Below are 10668 nucleotides of genomic sequence, written 5' to 3' on the forward strand. Positions count from 1 at the left end.
CACCGCAACTCCTTTCCGACGCACAAAGCGCCATTACTGCATTTTGTGCAATAAAATTTTGGTAAGAATTTTTTGTTATATCGGCGTGTTTGATATTGGCTAATACACTGTATTAGCTAATTTAGTACAGATCAGTCTAGTGTTTGGTATTATTTAGTAATAATGCGGATGACCCGGTTTAATCCCACGACCCAGTATTATTAATCCAGATTTCTTAGAATTAATAATACCACCTCCCATCTAGGATTAATTTAAATCAGAATATTATGTATTTAGCCATGATAGCAAACACCAACCCAGTATTAATAATCTGTCCTTATCCACGTTAAATATCATGGTTATAAATTATCCTACATAATCATTTACTAAAAACCAAACGAGGTCTTGAGTTGTTTTTGTTCTTACTAAACTAAATCGGATAAAATCCCATTTGGCCTCGTTTTTCTGAAAAAAAATACAACTTGTTTATCATTTAACTCGCGTTATAATTTACACTTAATTCTGAATTAACAAAATTAAAATTAATGTTATATTCCTACACATCTAACATAATTACGTTAAGTTTATAAACGTCTAGTGTTATTTGACTTCGAATGACAATATAGGTGGCACCAAATAACATTACTGAGATGCTTAGGAATTAGGATATGGATTTTGCCATTTTGGGATAATGAATTGCCCCAAATTACACAAATTTTATCTGAAAATAATTTTTAAATATCACATTTTCAATTACACCTTATAATAATTTATCATTACATCATTTCTAATTTTTCAACGATATCATTTCATTAAAATTAGATTAACATTGAACACTAAATTTGTTGTTCATAAAATTGATTGAGGTTTGCAGTGTTTCTACACTAGTTTTTCTTGTTGTGTCTTAAAAGATGATCGGTAATTAATACAGGAAAATTTTCCTGTATGTTTCAATACAAAACCAAGACTAAGACAAATACAAAACTACCGAGTTTAACCGATGTATTAAAATTGTTAATTAAGTACGTGCTCTTAAGATTCATGAAATCTATTGCTAAAGTTTGTGCTACCTTCTATTTACATTTTGAATTTCAAAATAGAATAAGTAGTAAACTTTATGGTAAATAAGTCAAACCTCTTAAGGACAAAAAGTAATTTTCTAGAAATTAATAACTAATTAATACTCCCTTCCCCATCTCAATTATATAGATCGGTTGAATTTTGTATAAAAATTAAGAAAATTGTTGGTAAATAAAATTAGAGGCAAATGTAGTCAAAACCTTTTAGTTATAGAAATTTTAGTCATACAAATAAAAATATGGAAATAATAGCATTTCTGACCAAAATACCCTTTTAGTGTGTAATAGTGTAAAACACACTATTACACACTTTTTAGAAGTGAAAAAGTGTGTAATAGTGTATTTTACACTGTTACACACTTTTACGTTATTACACACTTCTATGAAAAAGTGTGTAACAGTGTAAAATACACTATCACACGATTTTCGCGATTATTACACGATTTTTGAAAAAGTGTGTAATAGGGTATTTTACACTGTTACACAATTTTTTGCAATTACACACTTTTACGTTATTACACACTTTTGTGAAAAAGTATGTAACAGTATTAAGGGTATAATTATACATTTACATAAAAAAATGCTAGTTTTTTCATATTTTTATTTAGGTGAATATTTTTTTCCTTTTCTTATAAAAGAAGTGCTAATTGAGCCCATTAACTCATAAGATTATATAAATAACTTCATAATATGCTCATATTTAGATTTGACAATGCATTAGTGCTAGAGTTAATCAAATAGTAATTAAATAGTTGTATGTCCACTGGACTTGTATTGCTTGGATGTCATTTGGGGACATAACATGACATATATTTTTTTTAATAAATTATACAATTAAATAAATAAATTTAAAGATCGCAGGACGGTCGACTCGAACCCATGACCTCAGGCCTTGGACATTAACCACCTACCACTAAGGCCCAATTTGATATCCTTGTTATAGATGTATTGCTTCCTTTCACGGGCTAAAATTCCTGTTTTACAGCCAAATAAAATAATCTAGGAAGCCCATGTAAAAGGCTAGGCCCGGGGCTAAATCACTGTTTCACCAAGGAAACACAACCGAGCCTCCCCTGGTTAGCTAAGCTAGAGCTCCAAGTTTAATTTTCTTTCACAAAATTGCCCCCAATTCATCCTCTCTCCCTGCCTCGTTTCTTCTTCCTTTTTCCCTTTGCCTATTGAAACCATAATGGCATGTTCAAAGCATTTTCAAGCAAATTTCTCGACACCCACCGTTTCCTCTTTCGCTTCCAACCTGCCGGACACCCGTCCCTCCTCCGTCGTAGCCTCACAGTCATGTCAGCTGCCGCCGTTAAGCGTGTGGGTACTCACAACGGAAGCTTCCACTGCGACGAAGCCCTCGACTGCTTCATGAACCCCCTCACGAAGAAGTTCTCCGAAGCTCACATCGTCCGCACCCGCGACCCCAAGGTGATAATACAGCCTTTTATTTTGGAATAATTACTCAGCTTTTGTTGTTCGTGTGATTTCGGCCGATCTCCCTCCATTTGTTATCATCGGAAAGAGAGCTCCTAAGGTTCGATATTGAGAATTTCTGATATGGGCGTTTTGAGCAACGATTTTTAGAAAAGAATGAACAGTAATTCAGCTGAAATTGAATAAAGTGAAAATCCTTTGTCCTTTTCTTCTTCTACTGAATTTTCTAGTTATGGTGGGAAATGACATCCGAAGTTGCAGTCTTGCAGATAGAGAGAAAGAGAGTGAGAGAAGAGAAAATGGTGAATAACGGTGGGGAGGGACCTCTGAAGTTGCAATTAATCTTGCAGATAGAGAGAGAGAGTGAGAGACGAGAAAATGGTGAACGGCGGTGGGGGTGGTGGGTGAAAGGGATTTTACATTTTTTTTAATTATAGAAGGTTAATAAAATAGGATTAATTCAGTAATATTTTTTAGGATATTTTGGACCTTTTGTTATTATTTCATGAAAATAGTGTGTTATCAAACAACTTCAATACCTTATCGCACTTATAACACGGTTCTATCAAACACTGAGCCTATTTAGCTTTGCTGGCCAAACCCAACAACCTTTCCTTGGGTTTAGGAAAATGTCATTAACTCAACCAGGTTTTCAAACGCACCCTAAGTCAACACACACATGCATAACATGACATATTTATTAGTATAACATAAATGAGGCCATAGAGGCTTTGGACATTCTAGAATATGACAAATATGGATTTCCTAGATTCTTAGTTAGAGGTGTAAGTAATTGTGTTAAATTTACTCAGAAGAATCATATTTGAAACTAAGTTTATACTTAAATTTATTTATCTATTAAGAATTGATACTTATTTACAAATTTTTAGGAAAATGTAGCATAAATTAGAGAAGATTAATTCGATTGCGTCAAAATCTATCAATTATATAAAGGGATACTCATTCTAGCCACCACAACAATCCTCTATCCTATGTGGCAATTCCTAGAATTTCTATTCTTAATTTTCTAAATTCTTCATTTTATGCCATTTTTTTCTTTTATTGCATTTTATTTTGTGCTTCTTAATTTTGATTGATATTATTAATTATGTAACTTACGGACAATATTCATAGTCTACTCATTTAGCATAATTTGTGCAATTAAGTTTATTAGTCCATTCAATCTATCAGCACAAATTAATCTATATTTATGTAACATGTGCACAAATTATGCCTCAATTACAATCACACATAATTAAGTGTACACACACGCATATATATATATATATGTATACACACACGCACACACACACATATATATATATATATATATATATACGCACAAATTTTAGATGAATTTTCACTTGAGAATTTTACAGAAGCGGTCACGACTCACGTTAATTGTATTTCAATGGATATATATTTTATTCTCAATCGAGTGAAGTTTGAAAGGATAAAAAGTATTCGCTAATAAATTTAGAGAAATGCCTAGAGAAAGTTGTTGATTGACGATGGCAAAAACAAGGGAGAATTGGGGCAAGCTAAAGCTTTGCCAACCACAAAATCACCAAGAAGCTGTTAGGTGGGTGATGAATGCTTGGAGTACCCCTCAAAAAACAGACTGAAAAGAAATATATTTGAGATACTTTTATTGTTATTTATGTTTTTTCTCCCTTCTTTTGGAACCTTTCAATTTAATGATGTATACTTTTATTGTTATTTATGTTTTTTATTTTTACTTTAGTTTCAATGTTTGTTTATCCAACACGTTCTGTTTGTATGTATATATTTATTTTATTATTGAAATATTATCTTATAATTTTATTAGCACGTGAAAAGTAATTACGATATATACGTGTATGTTTTCATTATGTTAGATTGATTTCATTCTACTAAGCATTTCATTTATTCCTTTTATAATTAATGAATTCTAAAGTTCATAATGTATAAACATAAGAGATGATCATGTTAAACATATTTTCGAGTGAAATAATTTGAATATATTCATCAAGTACAAATGTGCATGAGTAGCATAGTACATCGTCTGAACCGTCATTGAATTTGAACCTCATTATCTAAAATTGATTTTTGTTAATAGCTAAAAATATATTTTGCCTTAAAATGCTCATACGTTGAGTCGTGACCTCACATGATGCAAAACTCATTCACATCCTGGTTCCAAAAAAAAATATACTCATTCACATCCCACTAAAATTTCAAAATAATTTTGCCCACATTAATTTCTTTAATTGACATTGTCAGGTATATTCTACTCAATTTAATTTTATTTCTTTTAATATTTTAAAATTGTATTTCAAATGATGATTTAAGTGCTAATTATGCATCAGGATAGTAAAATGAAATTATATTATTATTTGTATTGTTTCATTAAAGCATGGAATATTTGAGTAATTAAACATCTTATATATAATAGTAAATCAAAGTTTGCCTATGTGACATTTTACAATTTAATTATTTTATATTCTCATTTACTTTCATTTTTTCAGAAGAAACATCTCTTATCTTATATTGATTTTAAATCAAACTCTATATTGACTAAAGACTATATAAATATTTGTGTAGTGTTTCATGCTTTATATATTTTTACCATCAATTACTATATTATAATAACTTTTAGGTGACAAGAGTAATTTAAAATAATGTAGATTATTATTAAGACCGATTACTATATTTATAAATTAGTGCAATCGTTAATTAATCAATAAGCCTATGTGGAATTTTTCAGCATTTTTTAATGTTCTTATTTATAAGTTTATTATATTAATTAGCATTTGCACCTCGTGCAATGCACAAGAAACGTTCTTATATTTTTATAAAACTGATATCAACTCAATTATTATATTTATAAATATAATAGATAATTATTTTAATTGAATATATTTGAACTGAATATTGAAAAAAAAAGAATACACATTAATAAAAATTGATATTATGAAAAGTTATAAAACAAAAAAAAAGAAAAAAAATTATTCATTTATATTTTTCTCAATTCTTATTTTTCCCACATTTTTTTATAATCATACCGCACCTTGAATAAAGCCTATATAAATAATTATGAGTTGTACCTCATCATACATATGTTTTGACTAATAATAATTAAATGGCCAAATAAATGGTTATTTTTTTCATCAAAAATTAATTTAATTTGACTAATGTAATGGCCAAAATTCGTATAAGCCTAATTGACAGTAACTATGCGGCCCAACGGGCTAGTCCGATAAAACGGCCCATACGGCACTCATAGCACAACGCCCAAAGTCAAGCCTATATGCGGGAGATACATAAATTCGCCCAAGTAAACCCTAAACGCGGCAGTTGCTTGGCGATCAAGTTGGACGAGAGTCGCGGGAGGTCGTTTCCTAAGAAGTCGGAACTGCTAAGGTTGCAACGGGTATTCTAGCAAAACCCTAACCCTAGCCGCCTGCCCGTAGGTCCGTAACCTACATATACCAATTCATTAACACAATCAAGGCATCGACAATCACTCATATCCACTCTTGCACTCGCACACGATCTCTCATTCCCGATCTCCCCGCTCTTCCGTTCCGCCTCCACGCTTGCAACTTTCTAGGGTTCCGATCGTCCGACTAGCCCCGCTAGCCCGAACGACCGTCGCCCCTTGATACGCCGTCACTGAGATTGATACTCATACTTACGACCTTTCGCTCTGTTGATCTCCCGCTCTCCCCGCTCTTCCGTTACGCATCCACGCTCTCAACACTCGAGGGTTCCGATCGTCCGACTAGTCCCGCTAGCTCCGACGCCCGTCGCCCCTTGATCCGTATTGCTCGTTAGCTCTGCCTCCGACTACTGGATCATCCCGATCATCCGGAAAACTCCCTTATTACTATCTTTTCTCTATCTCTTCTCCATCGTTTAATTATTTTCATTACGTTACTTACGTTATTACTTATATCAATTCACTGACTTGAGCGTCGGAGGCCCTTCCATCGACACCCCCACCGGTGCTCTTCGGAGGGCTCTAACGTTACTTGTGGTCTCAGGTTGCTAGTGCCCGTCGATCCTGACGTGACTGACGTCACTTCCGTAATTGTCGGATTCAACCCCAACAATTTGGCGCCCACCGTGGGGCCCTAGCAATCAAAAGCTACACCATGAGTGCTCCGAACGATGCTCACGATCCGAACAACGTCACAGACCAACTGGGTTCGACCCAATCGGAGTTGCTCGCCCAAGTGGAAGTGAATGCCCGAATTTCCGCTTTGGCTGACCAAATTGCGAAAGAACGGGAGAGTAGGCTCTTGTTGGAAAAACAGAATGCGGAGCTACTCGCCCGGCTGAATGCTTTTGCCCAGATCCAGACGCCTCCTCAAATCCAAACACCCCTTGCTAACCGATTCCGAGTTCCTATCAACTCCATGGTGGATATAGAGGATGTCCCGCTCACACCCCATGGAACTGAGATCAACCCAGATGACCCTTCATCATCGGTAAGGAACAATAGATCGGAGACTATCCACCCTGACCTGGATACCCTTCTTGTGAATGCAGGTGAAACGCGCACCCTAGATCGAACGCCCGGAGCAACCGGGACGAACGTCACAGGTGCCCTCACACAACCCAACTTAGCGACTGGGGGAATGGGCCAGTCCACCCCGACCGACCGGACCGATATCGCCCGTGGTCACGTAGTGCCGATACGACCACACGAAGATGCTCTCATGTGTGACGCCCCAACAGGTCAACTAGAGGGACAGAGGCGAGCGATTCCAGTCAGTGAGAATGGCAAAACGCCAGATCAACCACCTCTAGTCGAACAGGGCCGACACGGCATGCGGGGCATCCAACAGAGTATGGACCCCGTACTGGCCAGAAGATTGGCAGACATGGAAGCCATCATCCAACGAATCCCAGGAGTCCCCGCCCCGATCAAGAAGAGTGCAGAGAATTGCTTCGCTGACTCTCCGTTCGTGGATGAGATAGCCTTGGTGGAAATGCCCAGAAAGTTTAACTTTCCACATATGAAGATGTTTGACGGTGCATCCGATCCAGACGACCATATAGCTCAATACCGCCAGAGAATGTTTACCGTGGCTATCCCTCGTGACATGAGGGAGGCATGCATGTGTAAGGGGTTCGGTTCTAGCCTAATAGGACCGGCCCTCCAGTGGTATACGAACCTTCCTAATAATTCAATTAGATCTTTTGCTCAACTAACGGATGTTTTTGTTCAACAGTATGCAAGCAGCAGGAAACTAGAGAAAATCTCAGAAGACCTGTACGTTATTGTCCAAAGGCATGGTGAACCTCTTCGGGACTACATCGGACGCTTCAACAAAGAGAAAGTGTCAATCACCAACTGCAGCGAACAAACCGCTGTCACGGCCTTCCGTAAGGGCCTTCTACCAGGGTCAGACTTGTACAAGACACTTACCAAGTATCCGTGCAAAACAATGGAAGACGTGTTGATCCAGGCTTGGGCTCAAATCAAATGGGAAGAGGACCAGTACAACATGCAAAGAGTCTTTCCGCCAGAGAGACCCGAAAGAGATTACAGGGTTGACAGGAGATCCGGTCGTGACAATCGCGACAGACGAAGTGAGCCTTACACGCCATCTCACAGAGGAAACAAAGGGAGAGGAGACTATGATCGAGCACCAAGTACGCGCCCGCGTGAAAGAGCAAAACTCCCAGAATACCTCCTATCTATTTCACCCGTAGAGGCGGTAACAACTCTGATGAACCTTGGCGATAAAGTTAGTTGGCCGGAGAAAATGAGAGCCCCACCCGACCAAAGAGATAGATCAAAATGGTGTGACTTCCACAGTGACCACGGTCACCGCACGGACGAATGCATCGCGCTCAGACTGGAAGTGGCGAACTTATTGAAAAAAGGGCACCTCACCAATTACTTGACTGACAAAGGCAAGCAGACCCTGCAGCAGGCGAGGGATAGACAAGAGAAACACAGAGATGACAGCCCGCCGGACCCGCCACATCATGAGAGAACTGTAAACGTGATATCCGGAGGTTCCGAGGTCAGCGGAGTCACTCACTCAGCCGCAAAGAGGCATACCAGACAGGCTAGATCAAGCAAATTCGGGGTTCCGCCTTCAGGAAAAGCGGGAACAACAGACCCTACTCAACTGATCAGCTTTGCAACCTCCGAATCAGACAAGCTTCTACACCCTCATCATGATGCTTTAGTTATTTCCATTTACATTGCTAACTGTTTAACAAAGCGTGTACTAATAGACAATGGTAGCTCTGCCAATATTCTGTTTTACAGTGCATACAGGGAGATGGGTTTAGACGAGTCCAAACTAATCAAGAAAGCTGCCGTACTCGTCGGCTTCAGTGGCGAGAGTACGACTACTGTAGGGGAGATCGATCTTCCCGTCTACGCAGAAGGAGTCAACCTTTCCACTAGGTTTCTCGTGGTAGACGCCCCGTCAGCATACAACGTCATCCTTGGTCGTCCATGGATCCACGGAATGGAAGCAGTACCATCCACCTATCATCAAGTCATACGATTCCCAACCAAGTGGGGAGTTAAGGAGATCAAGGGAGAGCAGAAGGACTCCAGGGCGTGCTACCAAACAACTATGAAAGCGAAAAGCCCGTCCTTATAGCAATTACAGCAAGAAGCTCCGTCCCATTCGAAGGCGAATGATACTCTGCAGTGCACTCAAGACATGAATCAACAGGCGGAGCACTATAATCGAGCTGCACGAACGAAGAGACCACGCAGCCTGATCGAGGAGGAGATGGTGGAGATAGATGAAGTTCAAATTAATGCTAACTTTCCAGACCACAAAGTCCGGATTGGAGCACAACTCGAACCAGAGCTCAGAGAGAAGCTTATCAACTTCCTATCTGATTATTACGATTGTTTCGCTTGGTCCCATGAGGACATGACGGGGATTGACCCTAAGATTATTATTCACAGGTTACAGGTCACCCCGGGCTACCCACCGAGGAAGCAGAAACGTAGAAAGTTTGCACCGGAGAGGAACCAAGTAGTGAATGATGAAGTCACGAAGCTCCTCAAGAATGGACTTATCCGGGAGGTCCACTATCCTGAGTGGCTCGCAAACGTGGTAGTAGTCAAGAAAAAGAATAACAAGTGGCGGGTATGCATTGACTTCACTGACCTCAACAAGGCATGCCCGAAAGACTCGTTCCCACTGCCACACATCGACATGCTAGTGGATGCGACAGCAGGCCATGAATTGATGAGTTTCATGGACGCATATTCGGGCTACCATCAGATACGGATGCACCCTGATGACGAGGAGAAGACGGCCTTCATGACCAACGTAGCTCTATATTGCTACAAGTATATGCCATTCGGGTTGAAGAACGCGGGAGCAACTTATCAGCGCCTGGTCAACCGGATGTTTGCAAGTTTGTTGGGGCAAACAATGGAAGTCTACATCGACGACATGTTGGTCAAGTCCATCCACGCGAAGGACCACATTGATCACTTGAGGGAGACGTTTGAAATTCTTAGAAAATACAATATGAAGTTAAATCCTACTAAATGCTCTTTTGGTGTCAATGCAGGGAAATTCTTAGGTTACATGGTTACTCAGCGGGGAATAGAGGCAAACCCAGCTCAGATTGAGTCAATCCAGGGAATCCCTTCCCCCACTTGCGTAAAGGACGTTCAGAAATTGACAGGAAGGATAGCCGCGTTAAGCCGCTTTATCTCAAAATCATCCGAAAAATGCCACCTCTTCTTCAACACCTTGAGGAAGTCAAGAACGTTTGAGTGGACAGAAGAATGTGAGGAAGCGCTAAAGCAGCTCAAGCGATACTTGACCAGCCCACCTTTACTCGCAAAGCCGAAAGACCACGAGACCTTGTTGGTCTATCTAGCCGTCTCTGATACAGCCGTCAGTGCCGTGCTGGTCAGAGAAGAGGATGGGAAACAATCGCCAATCTACTACGTGAGCAAATCACTACTTGATGCAGAGACCCGATACAGCCAGCTAGAGAAATTGGCCCTCGCATTGGTCCACGCAGCAAGAAAGTTGCGCCCGTACTTCCAGTGTCATCCGATCATAGTTGCCACCACGTATCCCTTAAAGGCCATACTACATAAGCCGGAACTATCCGGTCGATTGACAAAGTGGGCAGTGGAGTTGAGTGAATACGACATCACATACAAACCACGGACCGCACTTAA

The sequence above is a fragment of the Salvia miltiorrhiza genome, unplaced genomic scaffold (assembly GCF_028751815.1).
Source record: "Salvia miltiorrhiza cultivar Shanhuang (shh) unplaced genomic scaffold, IMPLAD_Smil_shh fragScaff_scaffold_101, whole genome shotgun sequence".
NCBI lineage: Eukaryota > Viridiplantae > Streptophyta > Magnoliopsida > Lamiales > Lamiaceae > Salvia > Salvia miltiorrhiza.